The following is a 24,272-nucleotide window of genomic DNA, read 5'->3' on the forward strand; positions in this document are numbered from 1 at the left end:
TCATTACTATAAAGATTATCAATAAGCCTGAACATTAATTTAGTCACCTCTGGTTGAGAAAAACGTATTTTCCTAGTACATTCATTGTCAGATTCATCAACCAGCAGCGAGCACTCTGCCTTCTAGCACAAGCGAGGGGCATGTTGAGGTACATTTGCTAACCGGGAGGGTTGCATGATGTAATTCATTGGTGGGCTGGAAGACGCACTCTTGTCTTATCTATTCCGAGGTTGTTTAATCGCAATATTAGATATTTAAAAATGCATGTATATTAGAGTTGAGGTTGGAGCATCTGACTAGTGATTATTTACCCGGGGTTCAACACCTGCTATAGTCACTATTTAATTGCTCTTCCAAAAGCAACACAGGCCTAATACGAGATATATAGCTAACTAAAGTAATGAGTGACCATTTTAGAAAATCATGGGACATATAGCATTTGGTTGCATGCTATTTTTTGTCAATCATATTGCTGCTTGTAGCCTATAACTGATGCTTCCTTGTCTTATGCTGCCATCTATTGGAAATATTTAGCTATTAAAAGTTATTAATTCACGTACAGACGTTGGTGAGGCAGCTGAGTAATAAAGTGTATTAGATCAGCCTCAAACCTGCCCCACGCCAATTGCTGGACTTTCACACAGAGGTTACTAGGTCACCCAATTCAACCACATTTGAAAAATAAAACAAATGTGTCTTGGAATTATACATATAATAAAATAACAACAAAATAATCAAAACGCTATTTAATACTATAATTGTATTTACTAAGATAATATTATTACTAAAATAGTTTCTAAAAGTGTTCTAGGCTACCCTACCCTAGAATTAGGGGTTACGGCTAAAATAGGTTATAAGTAGGGTAAGAGTTTCTGTATAGCACTTTGTGAAATCTGCTGGTGTAAAAAGGGCTTTATAAATACATTTGATTGATTGTTAGGTTTAGGGTTTTTATGGCAAAAAACTGTATGGGTTTATAGCACTCTTGCGCCTCCCTTTGGCCATCTGTGGGTACTACATAACTCATTCATTACATTTTTTACATTTACATTTTACATATTTAGCAGACGCTCTTATCCAGAGCGACTTACAGTTAGTGAGTGCATACATTTTCATACTGGCCCCCCGTGGGAAACGAACCCACAACCCTGGCGTTGCAAGCGCCATGCTCTACCAACTGAGCTATATGACACTTGCTAGGCTCATAATCTGAGGTAGCAACTGTGTCAGATCTACAAATCCATTAGCTAGACGACCCGATTAGACAACAATCACCCCATTATACGCATTTGGTTTGCAACTCAGTGAACCTGCGCAGCATTCGGTCAATTTGATACCTACAAACGCAGATTTCGATGCATATCAAATTACCCAGCAGCCATTTAGAAACAACAAGTCATCAAAACAATTTTTATTTCTTAATTAAAAAATGTCTTCTGGCTGTTTAAATCAGCCACATCTTGAAAAAGAGGACAGGGACATGCGTTTTGTTTAGATTGTACACTTTTTTCTTAAAACAAATATGGTTAACCATGACCAGAAAATGTTTAGTGTTTGATGGCTATCCGCCAGCCATCGCCTCCATGTCTCACCTCACTATTGGTGAACACAACATGTACTCAGGTGAACAGTGTGCGCGCTCACCAAGTAGCTGTAACCTTGTTAATAATAAGTTACCTGAGGTAAACCTACAGGGTTAACGTTCACCAAGTAGCCATAACCTTGTTAATAATAAGTTACCTGAGGTAAACCTACAGGGTTAACGCTCACCAAGTAGCCATAACCTTGTTAATAATAAGTTACCTGAGGTAAACCTACAGGGTTAACGCTCACCAAGTAGCCGTAACCTTGTTAATAATAAGTTACCTGAGGTAAACATACAGTAGAACTAATAGGAGCTGGTAGGGTGAAAAATGCCCAAACATAAGGCCTGTTTTTTCGCGATTACTTCATAACCAGGGACAGAAGGTAATATTATGAAACTTGGCTTAATGGCGGATGCAATGAACTAATTTTATCAGAAATAAACGTTGTAAAAAATGTCACTTGAGTCGCCCCGAAAATAATATAAAAAAGTTCAGTCCTTGGACACAGAGGGGTTAAACACTAAAGTTACCGTCCATCTAGTGAAGAGGAGAACCGGACAGAGGGATGGTAGGTAGCCAGCATCCGTCAACGAGAGAGGGAGAAGCCCTCCACGGTATTTAACAGGTGGAAGAAACAACCAGGGAGCTCCATCGGTCCACAAGAAATGCAGGCAGCCGGTGATGATGTAGTGGTAGCTAGGTAACTAGGATGCTACTGGTAAAGAGTAGCTAGCTTAGCTAGCTGTACCGACTAGCTTGGCTAGCTAGCAGGTCGTTCGTCTGTCCTTCGAGGATGATGACGAATCCGGTGAACCACACAATTAACCAAGGATAGCGAGTGAAAAGGATCTGGCTACACTCATACTGTCACTGACCATTACGCAAAAAGCAAATTGAACAATAAACTTCGGCGTCTCAACACTGTAACTAACTCCGTCGTTGTTCCCCAACATCACCTCAGACCACTCTGCGCGTAACTGGACAATATGCTTGGCGCCAAACCGTACGTGGACGCGGACAGTTCTGTACGGGGACGCGGACAGTTTCAGAACGCGGACATGAGCAGTGCCACACAATTATCTAAAAGCAGTCTTTAAAGTCGGGTACATTAGTAATATTATGTCAAACAAAAAAAAAATCGTTTTTTAAAACAATATTTTGAGATCTGTACCCATATCCAAAAAGCGTCTCAGAGTAGAAAAATGGGTCCTCTCTCTCCCCAGACAGACTCATTTAATACTGGCTCGTTACAATATTTTGAGATCTGGGCCCATATCCAAAAAGCGTCTCAGAGTAGAAAATGTGTCGTATAAGTGCTGAGAATAAAGCCATTTTAGTCCTACTCTTATGGGTATAAATTAAAGATATGCATGAAGCCTCTTTATTCATAAGTGTCCCACCTAGTTGGCAGATATTTAGGACACCTCATGAGCTGTCCTAACCAGTTAAGAGGTACCAGCAGGTGTCTTGATAATAGAAACATGCAGCGAGACAGTGGTTCCTGTGCAACATGTAATTGCTTTGGAGCAGTGGTGACCTGTCATTCAGGGCAGAGCCCCACCTGTTTAGCAGATGCTCTTACCCAGAGCGATTTACAGTAAGTGCATTTATCTTAAGATAGCTAGGTGAGACAACCAGATAATACAGTCAAATATACAGGATACGAACATTCAATTTCAGCTAAACAATGGATATATAGCGTTTTGCAATAAAAATTATACACATCTAAAATCTATTAATTAAACATCTGAGAACAGTAATATTGAAGGTACCCATAAGCAACCATTTCTGATTAAAAAACACATGTGAAAAATTGTGGAAATAGCATTTAGGAAATAAACTCTTAATAATTCTTAAACAAAATTGTCATCTCACCTCTTAGCTTTGGTGTCATGTTCCCCAGAGAGACTCATTTTAGAGGCAGGGCCCCCCTCCTCCCTCTCCCCAGAGAGACTCATTTTAGACCACTGACCCCTAAACAGAGATCCAACATGTTGGTTGTAGTTAACACAGTAATTCTTGAATGTGAATTGTTATCATTTATTAATTATCTCTTATAAAACATTTACTAACAGACATATCGAAACAGTCAGGTGATTTAATGCAATCACATAAATATGTAGTTGTGACATCTCTTCACCATGGTAACTGTCAATAATAATAATAAGTCACTGTTTGTTAAGGTAGTTATAGACAGTGCAGCAACACAAGGCCATGTCTCACACTTATTTGTATTCATTCAAAGTCGGCCATTTATTATTTTTGAATCTGTTCTTTTCTAAACGTATCTGAGAATGTAGACAGAAGGGCTAAAACAGGCTTGATTGATCGGGGGGGGGGATCAGTGATCTATACAGAAAGGTTTTTTGCAACAATTAAGAGATGTTATATTATTTAAAGTAGGCTAGGTTATAATGTAAAACAGTTTTTGTTGTTGTTGTGTAAAGCAGATCAAGGTCTATACCTCAGCAAGTGGCGACCCGTCATTCAGGGCAGGTGGCCTTTCCTGTTTTGCATGTTATTGTTGCATTAATACATGTCACATATCAGTTTGCTAACAATGTAAAAAATATATATACACTACCGGTCAAAAGTTTTAGAACACATACTCATTCAAGGGTTTTTCTTAATTTTTTTACTATTTTCTACATTGTAGAATAATAATGAAGACATCAAAACTATGAAATAACACATATGGTATCATGTAGTAACCAAAAAAGTGTTTAACAAATCAAAATATATTTTATATTTGAGATTCTTCAAATAGCCACCCTTTTTCCTTGATGACAGCTTTGCACACTCTTGGCATTCTCTCAACCAGCGACCCGTCATTAAGGGCAGGTGGCCTTTCCTGTTTTGCATGTTATTTTGGCATTAATACGTGTCACATATCAGTTTGCAAAAAATTCAAAAAAAAATATATATAATTGAGTTAATATAGCCGCATACAAACATGGTCTCTTTTTTGTTTTCTTGAGTAAGGCAGCTCCAAAATGCAGGTGTTTCAGCCTAGCTCAGTGCTTTCTGTGGTGGTGGGGCAAGCCAGAAGAAAATACGGAGTGCTGCGCCGTGATTGGCTCAGTGTTCTGTCACTCATGGGGACACTACGTCACTGCCAAGTCTAAGGGTAGAGCTAGAAAATACAAGCCCCTTGGGTGCTGCCACAGAGTCACAGATAAAATGACGTCAAATCACATTATATCTACAGTAGCTTTGATTGGACTGATCATGTCAACATCATACTTTTCAAAATCTTAGCTAGCAGTCATCATCATGAATCAAAGCGACAATCTACAGGCAAATCCTTTTTAATCCTTGTCATATGAAGAGAAATAATGAAGAGAAACTATAGGGCAGCTGTTGGGACTCTGCTATTGGGACTCTGCTGTTGGGACTCTGCTGTCGGGACTCTGCTGTTGGGACTCTGCTGTCGGGACTCTGCTGTCGGGACTCTGCTGTCGGGACTCTGCTGTCGGGACTCTGCTGTTGGGACTCTGCTGTTGGGACTCTGCTGTTGGGACTCTGCTGTCGGGACTCTGCTGTCGGGACTCTGCTGTCGGGACTCTGCTGTCGGGACTCTGCTGTCGGGACTCTGCTGTTGGGACTCTGCTGTTGGGACTCTGCTGTTGGGACTCTGCTGTTGGGACTCTGCTGTCGGGACTCTGCTGTTGGGACTCTGCTGTTGGGACTCTGCTGTTGGGACTCTGCTGTTGGGACTCTCTGTGATCATAGCTCAAACCTACTCTGACTATTGAATGTCTGACGTCGACCTAACCTTATAATAGTTTGTAGTTTAGCCTAGACTTACCAGGGTCTGCCCGTCTTTCCTACATATCAACACATTTATCCGACTTCTAATGTTACCGAGAAATATGTGCCACAGTTTCAACAGCCATTGTGTAACTGCGTAGGCTACACACTTACTTTCACGTTCATATGAGGAAATCACATAACTTCTTACAGTCGCTGGTGCAGCCGCCTGTTCTCTTGCAGATGAAGTAGCTTTTATAGGCGACTCATTCAACCAGCCTAAACAACAGTAAATAAAAGATGTCAAATGGTCAAAAGTCAAGCCTGGTATAGCCATGCACATCAAAGAGAGGTGTATTGCTACAGATGTAGGATCTTAATTTTAGCCAGTTTGCTACAGCAGGAAAATAATCCTGCAGCAACAGGACATTTGAATTATTATGTGGATTATAATGAATGATTAATTTTATAATAGAAAAGTGCAATTGATCATCTTCAGAAACCTTTTTTAAAGCTTAAATACGCTCAAATACACTACACGTTTTAGTTATCCTGCAACAGGGTGATCAAATTAAGATCCTACATCTGTACAGAGATTATGTCTTTATCTAAACCAAGGCAGTTTGAGTTAATAGCAATGATGTTGCAACTGTCAGCTGCTGTAAACCTATGTGATTGGATGTTATAGACCCCCATCTGAACAGTTTCTTTCCCCATGCTGTAGCCCTCACCAACTGGCCATCTGGTCCATAGAGACTAAAGGACTATACACTCTATACTGCTCACCACATCAAGCCATCTCTGAACTGTACACTACCATCTGGTCCATAGAGACTAAAGGACTATACACTCTATGCTGCACACCACATCAAGCCATCTCTGAACTGTACACTACCATCTGGTCCATAGAGACTAAAGGACTATACACTCTATGCTGCTCACCACATCAAGCCATCTCTGAACTGTACACTACCATCTGGTCCATAGAGACTAAAGGACTATACACTCTATGCTGCTCACCACATCAAGCCATCTCTGAACTGTACACTACCATCTGGCCCATAGAGACTAAAGGACTATACACTCTATGCTGCACACCACATCAAGCCATCTCTGAACTGTACACTACCATCTGGTCCATAGAGACTAAAGGACTATACACTCTATGCTGCACACCACATCAAGCCATCTCTGAACTGTACACTACCATCTGGCCCATAGAGACTAAAGGACTATACACTCTATGCTGCTCACCACATCAAGCCATCTCTGAACTGTACACTACCATCTGGCCCATAGAGACTAAAGGACTATACACTCTACGCTGCACACCACATCAAGCCATCTCTGAACTGTACACTACCATCTGGCCCATAGAGACTAAAGGACTATACACTCTACGCTGCACACCACATCAAGCCATCTCTGAACTGTACACTACCATCTGGTCCATAGAGACTAAAGGACTATACACTCTATGCTGCTCACCACATCAAGCCATCTCTGAACTGTACACTACCATCTGGTCCATAGAGACTAAAGGACTATACACTCTATGCTGCTCACCACATCAAGCCATCTCTGAACTGTACACTAAATAACTGAACTATACTGCATTAGCACTCTGTTCATCTCTCTTAGATATATTTATACTGGTACTGTACATGTGGACATCCACCGTATATCAACTGTATTCCCACTGTATATCAACTGTATATCCACTGTACTGTATATCTGTATACCAACTGCATACCCACTGTACTGTATATCTGTATACCAACTGTATTCCCACTGTACTGTATATCTGTATACCAACTGTATTCCCACTGTACTGTATATCTGTATATCAACTGTATTCCCACTGTACTGTATATCTGTATATCAACTGTATTCCCACTGTACTGTATATCTGTATACCAACTGTATTCCCACTGTACTGTATATCTGTATATCAACTGTATTCCCACTGTACTGTATATCTGTATATCAACTGTATTCCCACTGTACTGTATATCTGTATATCAACTGTATTCCCACTGTACTGTATATCTGTATACCAACTGTATTCCCACTGTACTGTATATCTGTATATCCACTGTATTCCCACTGTACTGTATATCTGTATACCAACAGTATTCCCACTGTACTGTATATCTGTATACCAACTCTATTCCCACTGTACTGTATATCTGTATACCAACTGTATTCCCACTGTACTGTATATCTGTATACCAACTGTATTCCCACTGTACTGTATATCTGTATATCAACTGTATTCCCACTGTACTGTATATCTGTATACCAACTGTATTCCCACTGTACTGTATATCTGTATATCAACTGTTCATTCTCTTTTAGCTCTATGCTCACTCTTCCTAGTTGTGTATAATGTTGTACAGACATTTGTGTAAAGTCTTCTGTCTGTATTCTGTCTCTAAATGTTGTCTGTCACTATCACCATTTAGAATTATGTGTACAGATGTAGGATCTTCATTTGATCACCCCACACTGCAGAATAACTTTCCCGCAATGCAGGAAATGTAAAACTTGTAGTGTATTTGAGGTTTTAAAAGGCTTCTGAAGTTTGTAATTTCCACTTAGAAATGCCAGACTTGAGTTTCGCTTAATAAAAATGTATCAACCGCTACAAAAATGTCCATTAATTATAATTCACACTTCCTGTTGCTGCAGGAATATTTTCCTGCTGTAGCAAACTGGCTCAAATTAAGATGCTACATATGTACATGCAAATGTACTTGGCGAATAAAGGTGATTCTGATTCTGCAAAGGTTGAGTCTTGAATATTGATATATTGAATTTGACTTGCCCACATTCAGTTAACGCCATTTTGTCTGATTAAACTGACACAAACCTGTCTCAGTAGAAGTAGACTGTTAGGTCTGAGTGTTTTACTTCCATTCACTGTACTAAAATTACACCATACATTACATTTCTCTACCACTTTATAATAATCCCTGAAAAGATTCTCACCTTGTAGCCTGAATTCACAACCAGAACATGTCAAGTCATTGAGATATCTACTGTTCTGCTGAGAGAGCACCTTCCTGATGACTAGCGCTCTGTACATTCTAATGGGTGAAGTCTGATCTGGAATGTGAAGCTAACTGAAGCTAGCTTTAGAAAACCTGTATATCTAGCTAGCATCATAGTACACCCCTCAGGCTAAGTTCAGGTTTCAGCATGAGGCAGACATCAACAGCCGAGTTGTAGGCTACTACCTGGGTTGTATTCATTAGTTTACTCCGCAGCCAACAGTTATAAAAATGTTGCATAAACGGTTTGCTCCAAACGCTGTTCAAGGTGACCTAAACGGTTTCTGTTGCCAAACGTATTTCTACGGTGGGCACTAATGAACACACACAACCTGTTTTGAGGAAGTGCAAGTTGTTGTTAGTCTTTCCACAGTATTTATTTGTCTCTCTTTCACCCAACATACCTTCCTGAGTGAAAAGAGTTAACAGTAGATTAGAAAGAGAAAATGTTGTTGCTTGTTGTGTTTTAAGCCTGTTTTGAGAAGACAAGTCTATAGACCTATGATACAGTACACTCTTAGAAAAAAGAGTTCCAAAAGGGTCCTCTGGCTTTCCCCATAGGAGAACGCTTTTGGGTTCCAGGTAAAACCATTCTGGCTTCCATGTAGAACCCTCTGAGGAAAGGATTCTACATGGAACCCAAAAGGGTTCTACCTAGGACCAAAAAGGGTTTTTAAGGAGAGTAGGCCTATTATAACACTGTCCACAAAACATATCATCATCTATATGAATACACATAACAATATCATCAACTATATTAATACACATAACAATATCATCAACTATATTACTACACATTACAATATCATCAACTATATGAATACACATAACAATATCATCAACTATATTACTACACATAACAATATCATCAACTATATGAATACACATAACAAAATCATCAACTATATTAATACACATAACAATATCATCAACTATATTACTACACATAACAATATCATCAACTATATGAATACACATAACAATATCATCAACTATATGAATACACATAACAATATCATCAACTATATTAATACACATAACATTATCATCAACTATATTAATACACATAACAATATCATCAACTATATGAATACACATAACAATCGTCGTCTTACCTTTTATATGTCTCTCAATAGAAGTAGAGTCTGGAATGATCATTCGGTGGTGGAAAGTTCCTTTAGTTTGTTCTGCTCATTTCCATATCAGGTTCTACCTGTTCTCTCTCCCACTCCCTGTCTCTTTATAGCTCTTACAATGTGCCTTGGCAAACATTCTACAAGGGTCTGGAACTCCAAATGTAGTTCTGATTTAGTGTTCCAAATGAAAACAATTTGATTAAACTGGTTAATATGGTTAAAATACATTAAGACTGAGTAATGCTGTGATTATTTTTATTATTTTGTTATGTATTGAAATGTTTGACTTTATTTTCCCTATGTCCTTTCAATATAGGAACAATTTGTGAAATGACAGCCTTCTGTAAATATGGACAAAAGTCTATGGATTCATTTGATGGTATGTGTCTTGCAACATTATGTAAAATGACAGGTTGAGAAACACTGCATCTTCCTAGGTGCATATGTGAGAAGGAACGGAAACTGTATCCCTATGTGTGTGCCATCCCTAAACATCAAGTGTTTGTGGTTCATTAAAATGTTTATTGTCAAGGTTAAAAAAAAAAAAAAAAAAAAAGTATCTTGAACTCTATTGGAGGGATGTGACATCATTCTTCCACAAGAAATTCCATAATTTAGTGTTTTGTTGATGGTTGTCTTCAATTGGGTTGAGACCTGGTGACTGAGACGGCCATGGCATATTGTGAAACATCAGCAAGCTCCTCTCTCCCCAGGGGTAACAGCTCCTCTCTCCCCAGGGGTAGCAGCTCCTCTCTCCCCAGGGGTAGCAGCTCCTCTCTCCCCAGGGGTAGCAGCTCCTCTCTCCCCAGGGGTAGCAGCTCCTCTCTCTCCAGGGGTAGCATCTCCTCTCTCCCCAGGGGTATCAGCTCCTCTCTCCCCAGGGGTAGCAGCTCCTCTCTCCCCAGGGGTAACAGCTCCTCTCTCCCCACGGGTAACAGCCCCTCTCTCCCCAGGGGTAGCAGCTCCTCTCTCCACGGGTAACAGCTCCTCTCTCCCCAGGGGTAGCAGCTCCTCTCTCCCCAGGGGTAGCAGCTCCTCTCTCCCCAGGGGTAACAACTCCTCTCTCCCCAGGGGTAACAGCTCCTCTCTCCCCAGGGGTAGCAGCTCCTCTCTCCCCAGGGGTAGCAGCTCCTCTCTCCCCAGGGGTAACAGCTCCTCTCTCCCCAGGGGTATCAGCTCCTCTCTCCCCAGGGGTAACAGCTCCTCTCTCCCCAGGGGTAGCAGTTCCTCTCTCCCCAGGGGTAACAGCTCCTCACTCCCCAGGGGTATCAGCTCCTCTCTCCCCAGGGGTAGCAGCTCCTCTCTCCCCAGGGGTAACAGTCTCTCTTCGTTGCAGCTCCTCTCTCCCCAGGGGTAACAGCTCCTCTCTCCCCAGGGGTATCAGCTCCTCTCTCCCCAGGGGTAGCAGCTCCTCTCTCCCCAGGGGTAGCAGTTCCTCTCTCCCCAGGGGTAACAGCTCCTCACTCCCCAGGGGTAGAAGCTCCTCTCTCCCCAGGGGTAACAGCTCCTCTCTCCCCTAGGATGTGAAGACATTGGTGGCTTAGCCCACAGCCAGTAGGAGGGTCCGGGAAGGAATTTCAACAGCTAAATCCATGAATACATCACCAGTGTATTGCCAAAAACCACTCAAGAACTTCAAACATATACTCTGACCTGTCCAATGAGCCAAACTGATTAAAGAATCCCACAGTACCTAAACACCCTCTCTCTCTCTCAATCATATCATATTCTTCTGTTGCTGTCTCTGTGTCTTGTCTGGTGTCTCTCTCCATCATATCCTATTCTTCTGTTCCTGTCTCTTGTCTCTTGTCTGGTGTCTCTCTCCATCATTTCCTATTCTTCTGTTGTTGTCTCTTTGTCTTGTCTGGTGTCTCTCTCCATCATATCCTATTCTTCTGTTGTTGTCTCTGTGTCTTGTCTGGTGTCTCTCTCCATCATATCATATTCTTCTGTCTCTTGTCTGGTGTCTCTCTCCATCATATCATATTCTTCTGTCTCTTGTCTGGTGTCTCTCTCCATCATATCATATTCTTCTGTTGGTCTCTCTCTCTCTCTCCATCACTTTCTCTCTCTCTCTCCATCACTTTCTCTCCATCACTTTCTCTGTGTCGTCTATTGATGTCTCTCATCTTGTCTGGTTTCTCTCTCCATCAACAGAAATTTTGTCGAGGGTTAGGACTACTCCAATACAATATTTACATTTACATTTTTAGTCATTTAGCAGACGCTCTTATCCAGAGCGACTTACAGTTAGTGAATACATATTTTCTTAATACTGGCCCCCCGTGGGAATTGAACCCACAACCCTGGCGTTGCAAACGCCATGTTCTATCAACTGAGCTACATCCCTGCCGGCCATTCCCTCCCCTACCCTGGACCAATTGTGCGCCGCCCATGAGTCTCCCGGTCGCGGCCGGCTGCGACAGAGCCTGGATTCGAACCAGGATCTCTAGTGGCACAGTTAGCACTGCGATGCAGCGCCTTAGACCACTGCGCCACTCAGGAAACATGAAAACATTACCATTAAATACAGTTGGAATATAGTTACAACACTCCAACTGTTTCCATCAAACAGAAAAACAACAAGAAAGCTGGATAAACACATTTAGATTTCTACATACTGCACTTTGCTTCTGCATTACCCATACAGCTGTTTAAGGTCATACAAAGGCTGAGTGCAGTATCAGCATTTAAGGGGTCATAGGTCAGATCAGTGGTCATGGTTGATATGCATGGACCAAAAAAAAGAACTTTAAAGCCATTTTTCTCAGATTCACTGTTTGCGTAGACTGCTCTTTGCCTTTGTAGGGCAGTAGTTCAGGTGGCTTCCCTTGCCCTTAGTCTGCCTCCTGCCCCTCCTATCGCCATGGAGACACCTTCCTGAAAACAATGACTCCATACTTTGCTGAAACCTGTTCTGCCAGTTCATGTCCTTAAAGATGAATGTTGGAATGTTCCAATGTGGTTACCCAAAAAGATGCCAAGATAGATCACACATCCATAGCTTGTTTCCTGCTTCCTGCCGCGTTCACAGGAATCCTTTTCTCTAATTATAGGTCACATGATTTCATGAGAATATTTTTCTGGAGTGAGAGTGTAATGCAAGTCAAGGTGTCCTTGGATGAATGTCAACAAGATTTATAACCAGCATTGTTAAATTAAATGTTGTAATAAATAAATAAAATATTTGTAAATGTATTGTCACAGAAACCGGATAGATGCAGTGAAATGTGTTGTTTTACAGGGTCATAGTAGTACGGCGCCCCCTGGAGCAAATCAGGTGTAAGTGCCTTGCTTAAAGGCACAGACAGATTTTTACCTTGACGGCTCAGGAATTCAAACCAGTAACCTTTCAGTTACTGGCCCCACTAGGTAATCTTACCATACCAGTTCACACCCTAACAGAAGACACTGTTCAAGTGTTCAAATGTAGTCCATGAAGAGGTATTAGGATTATGTGCACAGCTATTCTGCCGTACAATTGCGAACTGCTGCTACACATTTGGTCAAAGTTGAGTTCAGACCTTTGTATTTTCTGTTATATCTTGTGACAAAGTGTCCTGGTTCAATTATCTTCAGTTTCAGAGAAAATGGAGGGTCAAATTTGATGCAACTACAAAATCCCAGTAAAAACCAAGGAAACAGCAGTAAGTGAGGTTACTGCCATCTGGCTTTGTTCCACCATGTTCTACTGCAGTTACTACGGTTTTCCTTGGTATTCTATCAGGCTCTGAGTTCAGGCCATCCCGACCATGACACTCACCCTCACACACTCCATGAGACAGCCAGTGATCCAGTTATCACCAGAATAAAACACGGCACAATCACGCAGAAACATTATGGTTTAACTCGCATTGAAATGAACAAATACCCAGATAATGGTAAGAAAGATAGCAAACAAAGTATTGAAACGCTCGCTAACATAAAGAAAAGGACAGCATTGATAGTAATACAAAGTCACATAAGTAAAAACATTCTCCGTGATGAAATAGTTCTTACCTTATGGATAAAAACAGCTTGAGGGTTGCTACAATACAACATTCAAAACATGAAGAAACTACTTCACAACACCATTAAAAACAACAAGAAAGATGGATAAACACATTTAGATTTTTTAGATACTGCACTTTGCTTTTGCATGACCCATACAGCACTCGTAGGCAGAGTGCAGTATCAGCATTTTAGGTGTCATAGGTCAGATCAGTGGTCATAATAAGATGATACATCAGTGCATTTACACTTATCTACCTACGACATATTTGGCTGAACAGCAAAAACAACTTTAAAGCCTTTTTGTCTTCAGTTGTACTGTTTTCTAGTTGATGCGCTTTGCCTTTGTAGGGCCGTTTATTCAAGCAGTCAACGGACAACAACTCTTAATGCAATCACGGGGAAAACACTTTTGAAAGCAGTTTTGACCTTTGTTAAAAAAAGAGGGGGATCCAAGCTTTCCATTGATAACATGTTTATTTCTATACTCCTACAATTGCGCTAATGCATTGTTTTAAAAATGCAGTTACAACTGGAGTATCAAGCATGGTTTAGGAACATTCACAACAGAGCTCTTAAAGGGGCAACAGCATCTTAAAACCGGAGTATCAAGCATGGTTTAGGATCATTCACAACAGAGCTCTTAAAGGGGCAACGGCATCTTAAAACCGGAGTATCAAGCATGGTTTAGGAACATTTACAACAGAGCTCTTAAAGGGGCAACGGCATCTTAAAACTGGAGTATCAAGCATGGTTTAGGATCATTCACAACAGAGCTCTTAAAGGGGCAATGGCATCTTAAAACCGGAGTATCAAGCAAGGTTTAGGAACATTCACAACAGAGCTCTTAAAGGGGCAACGGCATCTTAAAACCGGAGTATCAAGCATGGTTTAGGATCATTCACAACAGGGCTCTTAAAGGGGCAACGGCATCTTAAAACCGGAGTGTCAAGCATGGTTTAGGAACATTTGCAACAGAGCTCTTAAAGGGGCAACGGCATCTTAAAACCGGAGTATCAAGCATGGTTTAGGAACATTCACAACAGAGCACTTAAAGGGGCAACGGCATCTTAAAACCGGAGTATCAAGCATGGTTTAGGATCATTCACAACAGAGCTCTTAAAGGGGCAACAGCATCTTAAAACCGGAGTATCAAGCATGGTTTAGGAACATTCACAACAGAGCTCTTAAAGGGGCAACAGCATCTTAAAACTGGAGTATCAAGCATGGTTTAGGATCATTCACAACAGAGCTCTTAAAGGGGCAACGGCATCTAAAAACTGGAGTATCAAGCATGGTTTAGGAACATTCACAACAGAGCTCTTAAAGGGGCAACAGCATCTTAAAACCGGAGTATCAAGCATGGTTTAGGATCATTCACAACAGAGCTCTTAAAGGGGCAACGGCATCTTAAAACCGGAGTATCAAGCATGGTTTAGGAACATTTACAACAGAGCTCTTAAAGGGGCAATGGCATCTTAAAAACCGGAGTATCAAGCAAGGTTTAGGAACATTCACAACAGAGCTCTTAAAGGGGCAACGGCATCTTAAAACCGGAGTATCAAGCATGGTTTAGGATCATTCACAACAGGGCTCTTAAAGGGGCAACGGCATCTTAAAACCGGAGTGTCAAGCATGGTTTAGGAACATTTGCAACAGAGCTCTTAAAGGGGCAACGGCATCTTAAAACCGGAGTATCAAGCATGGTTTAGGAACATTCACAACAGAGCACTTAAAGGGGCAACGGCATCTTAAAACCGGAGTATCAAGCATGGTTTAGGAACATTCACAACAGAGCACTTAAAGGGGCAACGGCATCTTAAAACCGGAGTATCAAGCATGGTTTAGGAACATTCACAACAGAGCACTTAAAGGGGCAACGGCATCTTAAAACCGGAGTATCAAGCATGGTTTAGGAACATTCACAACAGAGCTCTTAAAGGGGCAACGGCATCTTAAAACCGGAGTATCAAGCATGGTTTAGGATCATTCACAACAGAGCTCTTAAAGGGGCAACAGCATCTTAAAAGGGCAACTTTGTAATAGAAACCCCCCCAACAACAATTCTGAGTGAATAATAATAATAATAATAATAATAATAATAATAATAATAATAATAATAATAATCAGGAAGTTGTGTCCAATGGGGTAAATGCAGATGGACAAAGCCCATGCTTCATTTATAGCCACTATGCTGCATCCGTTGGGCTACAGGGGATCATGCTTATTGCTAATAGAACATCTGAAATTGACCATGAATACAGGCTATATGGTTCAATATGTTAAAATCATTTACATTCTGATAATAGACCATGCATATAGGATATATGGTTCAATATGTTAAAATCATTTACCATCTGATAATAGACCATGAATATAGGATATATGGTTCAATATGTTAAAATCATTTACCATCTGATAATAGACCATGCATACAGGCTATATGGTTCAATATGTTAAAATCATTTACCATCTGATAATAGACCATGAATATAGGATATATGGTTCAATATGTTAAAATCATTTACCATCTGATAATAGACCATGCATACAGGCTATATGGTTCAATATGTTAAAATCATTTACCATCTGATAATAGACCATGCATACAGGATATATGGTTCAATATGTTAAAATCATTTACCATCTGATAATAGACCATACATACAGGCTATATGGTTCAATATGTTATAATCATTTACCATCTGATAATAGACCATGAATATAGGATATATGGTTCAATATGTTAAAATCATTTACCATCTGATAATAGACCATGAATATAGGATATATGGTTCAATATGTTAAAATCATTTACCATCTGATAATAGACCATGAATACAGGCTATATGGTTCAATATGTTAAAATCATTTACCATCTGATAATAGACCATGCATACAGGCTATATGGTTCAATATGTTAAAATCATTTACAATCTGATATTAGACCATGCATACAGGCTATATGGTTCAATATGTTAAAATAATTTAACATCTGATAATAGACCATGCATATAGGATATATGGTTCAATATGTTAAAATAATTTAACATCATCTTTACCAATATCTTATTGGGCTCATTCATGGAGGTGGAAATGATATTTTAGATGGTGTCAGCATCATTGTATTTTCATAGATTCTGGAGTAGCACGGCCTTTTTCTTGTCACCAGAATTGAGCTTATTAGAACTGAGCTTCTCAAGAAGTTTCCCCAGGCCCAGGAGCACCCTGGGAACCCTAAGCAAGGGGACTGGAATTGGTCAAATTTGCAGTTTAATACATTTACAAAAAATGATCCTCTTTTCGTAAAAGCATGACGGTCATGACTTGTTTACGTGAAAGGCGAGATTAATTTAGCACAAGACAATCAATCTGAGGTCGACGTAAGGATATATTTTTTTGCTTTAACCCCTGAGATTTACCTGTTCTACGAGTATGAATGGTCTGAGGCAGGCGTTAGATTACAAGCGTTTTCCAGTGTAACGTTAATAACGATGGTTTTGGGGAACTGCTCAGAGATTTAACGATGCTCCTACAAAGGTTCTAGCGATGAACTTAGCCTTAAGATGCTTTTGGGAAACCGGATCCTGGATGAGACCATCTGCTAAATGACTAAAATGTCAAATGTAAGGTTTTAAATACAAATATCATATTACTGTTTTTTTTAAAACATTTTTTAAGTATTGATTTCACAAATATTATATTTGTACAGTTCTTTATTAAAAATGTAGTTATTTTTTACATTTGACTGTGTAAAACCTAGCAGTACTACTTATTTCTCTGAGAGTGAGGCAGACATATATTTGATTATTTGTCTTTCTGAAATGAAAGCATCAAATTATAGATTTTAAAGAAATACATGCCTGTCATTGAACAATAAAGGCTAATATACCAACATTTCTGAAAATGGATATATAGCGTTTTGGAATGAAACTCTTCTGATGTTTCCCCATCTGAGCTCAGAGTAGATGAGAGACTGAGGGGCGGTTTCCCAGACAGAGTTTAATTGAAGTCAGGACCAGGTAAATTCTACTGAAGTATCTCCACAATATCCCCACACGTCTTATTACCTGTTCTGTCTGTGTCCCGTATACTCCCTCTCCGGCGTTCCAGGTCACCAGTCTGCTCATTATTATGCACACCTGTCACCATCGTTACGCCCCCTGCGACCAATCAGACTCACCTGGACTCCATCACCTTCCTGATTACCTCCCCTATATCAGTCACTCCCTTTGGTTCCTTCCCCAGGCGTTATTGATTCTGTTTCAGGGCTTCATGTCTGTACGCTACTCCTGTTTCTTGTTTTGTTCTATGTATTATTAAATTAACTTCCTGTACTTGCTTCCTGACTCCCAGTGTTCACGTTGCAGTCTGGCTGTAGCAGGCTGCCTAGTAAATTAAATGTATTTGGCTCCAATACACTAAAACATGTAAGCACAATGTTGTCCTCATCAATGTAATTTGCAAGAACAAAATATTCAAACGTTCTGTATATGAGCTCCACTGGTCAATACTTTCATCAAACTGTCCAATGTTTCCAACAATTTCAGCCATTTTTCATTTCTCAATAGGCTCCTGATTGTCACTCACTTCAGTATTGTCCTCAACCACAGTAATATATTCCTCAGTCACGTGATCTTCATTCACTTCACTCACTGACGTTTCCTCAAGTTCGCTCATTTAGCAGATTTAATTAAAAGGTTCGTCTTCACAGTTAAATAAATGTCATTTCCTTTAATCATGTTGTTTTCCCACTCCGATGTCCGTCTCCAGTCCTTTTCTGCCGTCCATGACGATGTTAACTCTCTCTCTTAGCTAGCTGGACTATGCACTTGCCTCTGCTAGCAATACACTGTGCTAACATTAGCCTATTCTGTACCACAGAAAATAACAGTTTTAAACAGTTGTAAAAACCCACTGCTTCCAGACAGAATAGTTCCTGTAGATTCAGACTTACTCATCACCAATCTTTTGTTATGTCTGGTGGGTTTCATAACCACGTCTGTATAACAATTCAATAATGATGAGACGAGAGAGTTCAACCATTTATCTGGAACGTGATCATCTCAACACATACTAACCCCCATGATACTCTGCGGCACTATTCCAATACACAGCAAATATATTAAGTAAATTATTAAGTAATATTAAGTAAAATTAAGTAAATGGACACTAAGTAAAACTCATAGAGGACTTTAAATGTTCAGTTGTAGAAAGTAGGGCCATGGGATAGGGTCAGAAAGGTCAGTATGTTTGATAACTGGTTACAGAGGTGACATAACAAGCATAAGGTCCATTATAACACAGTGAAGTAGAGGTGGGAGCTAAAAGCAGACATGGACAGTGAGACGGTGTGAGGAGGTCAGGGGTGAAACACTAGATCAGGACAGGTAGAAATGGCAGGGCTGGAAATAGACAGAGAGACACATTATGATCATGGCTCACACCTGACCTGAGACACCCAAACAGAAGATGCCATAGCAAAGTCCTGTCCAGTAGGCTATATGGGATTTCCTTTCATCAAAATCCAGAACGTGGACATGAGGCATTTGTCAATTAAACGTTACTTTAAAGCTTTAGTGAAAGGATGGAATGACTTAGTGTTACTAACATTTAGTGAAAGGATGGAATGACTTAGTGTTACTAACATTTAGTGAAAGGATGGAATGACTTAGTGTTACTAACATTTAGTGAAAGGATGGAATGACTTAGTGTTACTAACATTTAGTGAAAGGAAGGAATGACTTATTGTTACTAACATTTAGTGAAAGGATGGAATGACTTAGTGTTACTAACATTTAGTGAAAGGAAGGAATGACTTATTGTTAGTAACATCATGTCAAACATAAAACATTTAGAACTGCTATTTTTTATTATACTGAACTAAAATATAAACACAACATGCAACAATTTCTAAGATTTTACTGAGTTACAGTTCATATAAATTGAAATACTAAATTCATTAGGCCCTAATCTCTGGATTTCACATGACTGACAGGAATACAGATATGCATCTGTTGGTCACAGACACTTTAAAAAAAGGTAGGGTCATGGATCAGAAAACCAGTCAGTATCTGGAGTGACCACCATTTGCCTCATGCAGCGCAACACATCTCCTTCGCATAGAGTTGATCAGGCTGTTGATTGTGGCCTGTGGAATGTTGTCCCACTCATCTTCAATGGCTCTGTGAAGTTGCTGGATATTGGCCGGAACTGGAACACGCTGTCGTACACGTCTATCCAGAGCATCCCAAACATGCTCAATGTGTTTTTTCTCAGCTTCCAGGAATTGTGTACAGATCCTTGCGACATGGGGCTGTGTATTATCATGCTGAAACATGAGGTGATGGCGGCGGATGAATGGCACGACAATGGGATCTCATCATAGTATCCAGTATCCAGTGTGTGTCCAGTGTCCAGTGTGTGTGTGTGTGTGTGTGTGTGTGTGTGTGTGTGTGTGTGTGTGTGTGTGTGTGTGTGTGTGTGTGTGAGTGTGTGTCCAGTGTGTATGTGTGTGGTGCATCTGAACCGTTCTCACAGGGCGCAGGATCACGGAAAGAGACAGACACAGAGTTACCATGGTTATTATTTACAGGAATAAACTGGCCCAAACTGGTGTGTTTCTCCATGTATTGTCATATTGTGACCAAGCATAAAACACATGATTAGAGTGAAACATCATGTTGTGTTTGACACAGAGACACTGAAGAGGAGTCATACCAAACATAACACCCTGGATAGAGGGGTTGACACACTAGAGAGATATTCTACATTGTTGCTCCAGTGTGTCTTACTGAACATGACCATGATCAGAGTGAAACATCATGTTGTGTTTGACACAGAGACCACCTGACACAGGGACACTGAAGAGGAGTCATACCAAACATTAAACCCTGAATAGAGGGTCTCAGTGAATGTGGTGTAGAATGTGTACAGGTGGGTCAGTGTGTCAGAGGAGACTGTGTAGAAGGACAGAGTGCCGGCTGGCCAGTCCAGATACACTCCTACTCTGTGGGGGCTGGAGGAGGGGACGTCTAAGGTAGTGAGATTGTTATTGTGACAGGCTCTGTAACTGTCGTCAGTGAAGAGCAGACTCCAGGACTTGTCATTGTATCCAAGCCAACAGTCATTACCCTCTCCTCTCCTGCTGATTCCTTTATATGTCACTCCTATATCAACCCTTTCCCCACTCCACTCTACCTCCCAGTAACAGCGCCCAATCAGACCCTCTCTATTCAGCACCTGTCCATAGTCCTGAAATCTCTCTGGGTGATCAGGATACGAATGCCATTTCTCTCCCATATGTGTCACCTTTCTGTTCTCCTCAGACAGAGAGAGGACTCTGTTTACTGTGTTTGGGTCCAGTGTGAGATCACAGACATCTGATGGATGAAACCAGACACAATATTAGAAATCATCATCATTCACATTAGAATGTTAACTCACTTTTCACTAATTCATTTAATGTAGATGTTTCTAGGTATCAAAAGGAGAAGTTAAGGTAACTTGAGACTTGTTGAATGGTCATATGTTATACTGTATGGTAATATAAAACACACTTAATCCCATTAAATACACACACACACACAGACACACACACACACACACACACACACACACACACAGCGGTATGCATGCATGAACACAAACACACATTTCTAAAGTAACACAAACACACACCACACACACACACAGACACACACATTGTCAAAGCAACTCTTTCTAAACTTTGGTGTCCCTGATTTGTGCTTCTGTAGAACTACAGCTGATATTTAATATGACCAAGTAAGTAATGATGGTGGTCTTTGACTTTGACTTCACTTGAATTAAGACTTATTCTTAGTCATATTCTTCACAACAGTCAACACTCACATTTTCTAAGTACAGGTTTCATTGTGTTCTCTCCACCATGTTCCACACTGTAGCGGTAAGCAGAAGAACAGACTGTCATTGAGGGATACACCTGAACTCACACACACACACACACACACACACACACACACACACACACACACACACACACACACACACACACACACACACACACACACACACACACACACACACACACACACACACACACACACACACACACACACACACACTAACACACACACACACACACACACACACACACACACACACACACACACACACACACACACACACACACGGTCAGCATATAACTTTGTCCAAGTGGTTGTCAGAGTGATTGTCTTAACTAGCCTGATAACTCCAACATGTCTGATATGAACATTGACATAAACCCTCTACATACTTGAGTTTCTCCAGTCTGCAGTGTGGATCCTCCAGTCCAGCAGAGAGCAGTCTGACTCCTGAGTCTCCTGGGTGATTGTAGCTCAGGTCCAGCTCTCTCAGGTGTGAGGGGTTTGACTTCAGAGCTGAGACCAGAGAAGCACAGCCTTCCTCTGTGACTAGACAGCGTGACAGCCTGCAAAGAGTCAAATCATATTAAAACCACACTGCTATTCTTTGGTGGTGAAAATAGTGGCAGCATATTTTTTCAAAATGTTTAGATACATCAGTGTCCTGAAACCTGCCATATCTATTCATAAAATAATGTTTCATTATTGGAAATGACAAATTATCAAAGTATTGCTTGTAGATAGAAACATGCATATTACAAATATTTGAGTAGACTGACCAGACCAGTTTAAAAAGCAGTATCAGTCAAAAGACAGACAGTGAGGTTTCAGATTTAGATTGTATTGAGTATACAGTCCACACCATATCTATTTTGACAGTGAAGCTAACATTTTAAATGTGGCTCTATACTCCAGCATTTTGTATTTGAGATCAAATGTTTCATATGAGGTGACAGTATATAATGTCACCTTTTATTTGAGGGTATTTTCATGCATATCTGTTTCACCGTTTAGAAATGAAAGCACTTTATGTATCTAGTCCCCCCATTTGAAGAAGTCATAAGTATTCTGACCAATTCACTTATAGTGTATTAAAGTAGTCAAAAGGTGAGTATTTGGTTGTAAACTCATTGGTTGGATTTGCAGTTTGTTTTGGTTGTGTTTTGGGTTATGTTTTGCCCAATAGTAACTGAATGGTGGATGATGACTGGATTAATCTTCTGTCTAAGTGAGTAGATAACATGTTTCTAAACACTACTAAATTAATCCTGATGATGCCATGATAAAGAAAAATCATGAATGAATCATGAATAATAATGAATGAGAAAGTTACAGAGGCTACAACATAACAGCTAACCTCTCACCATTAACCTCAAATAAAAGGTGACATTATGTACTGTTGCCTAATATGAAACATTCTATCTCAAATCCAAAATGCTGGAGCATAGCACCAAATGTAAAACTGTAAGCTTCACTGTCCAAACACATATGGTGTGGACTATGTGTGCCTGGCAAACACATGTGGATCTGGTGAACAAGTTATCAGTTGTTGACCAACTACAGGAATACTGACCTCAGAGTCTCCAGTTTACAGTGGGGATTCCCCAGTCCAGCAGAGAGCAGCTTCACTCCTGAATCCTTCAGGTCATTGTTACTCAGATCCAGCTCTCTCAGGTGTGAGGGGTTTGACTTCAGAGCTGAGACCAGAGAAGCACAGCCTTCCTCTGTGACTAGACAGCCTGACAGCCTGCAAAGAGTCAAATCATATTAAAACCAAACTGCTATTCTTTGGTGGTGAAAATTGTGGCAGTATATTTTTTCAAAATGTTCAGATACATCAGTGCGCTGAAACCTGCCATATCTACTCATAAAATAATGTATCATTATTAGAAATTATCATACTATTGCTTGTAGATAGAAAAATGTATAGTACAAATATTTGAGTAGACTGACCAGAGCAGTTTAAAAAGCATTATCAGTCAAAAGACATACAGTGAGGTATCAGATTTAGATTGTATTGAGTATACAGTCCACACCATATCTAGTTTGATAGTGAAGATAACATTTTAAATATGGCTCTATACTCCAACATTTTGGATTTGAGATCAAATGTTTCATATGAGGTGACAGTATATAATGTAACCTTTTATTTGAGTGTATTTTAATACATATCTGTTTCACCATTTAGAAATGAAAGCACTTTATGTATCTAGTCCCCCATTTGAAGAAGTCATAAGTATTCTGACCAATTCACTTATAGTGTATAAAAGTAGTCAAAAGTTTAGTATTTGATCCCAAACTCATTGGTTGCATTTGCAGTTTGTTTTGGTTGTGTTTTGGGTTATGTTTTGCCCAATAGTAACTGAATGGTGGATGATGACTGGAGTAATCTTCTGTCTAAGTGAGTAGATAACAGGTTTCTAAACACTACTAAATGAATCCTGATGATGCCATGATTAAGAAAAATCATGAATGAATCATGAACAATAATGAGTGAGAAAGTTACAGAGGCTACAACAAAACATGCTAACCTCTCACCATTACCAATAACATAGGGGGTATGATCCTTGTTCCTCTGTAACTTTCTCATTCATCATCATTCACGATTCATTCATGATTATTCATAATCATGGTAGTATCCACATGAATGTAGAAGTGTTCAGAAACATCTTCTATTCTTACTGACAATACAAGTGAAGTGACTCCAAAATGACAGGACATTATTCACCATTCAGTTTCTATTAGGAAAAACATAATCTAAAACACAACCAAGACAAACTGCAAATGTATTCAACAAGTTTGTAGAATCACAAGCTTGATGTAATCACTGCAGGTAAGGAATATGGGACCAAATACTAAACTTATGACTAC

General features: G+C 40.0%; 1 long non-coding RNA gene across 1 annotated transcript; it reads right to left on the reverse strand.

Moving 5' to 3' along the window:
- Positions 1–20,469: 20,469 nt before the first annotated feature.
- Positions 20,470–21,857, reverse strand: LOC311122883. Its single transcript, XR_014612519.1, has 3 exons — positions 21,794–21,857; positions 21,388–21,434; positions 20,470–20,897 (listed from the first exon to the last, which is right to left on the reverse strand). It is a non-coding gene; the product is annotated as an uncharacterized lncRNA (long non-coding RNA).
- Positions 21,858–24,272: the final 2,415 nt, after the last annotated feature.

The sequence above is a fragment of the Coregonus lavaretus genome (genome assembly GCF_964263955.1).
Source record: "Coregonus lavaretus genome assembly, contig: HAP1_SCAFFOLD_3608, whole genome shotgun sequence".
Taxonomy (NCBI): domain Eukaryota; kingdom Metazoa; phylum Chordata; class Actinopteri; order Salmoniformes; family Salmonidae; genus Coregonus; species Coregonus lavaretus.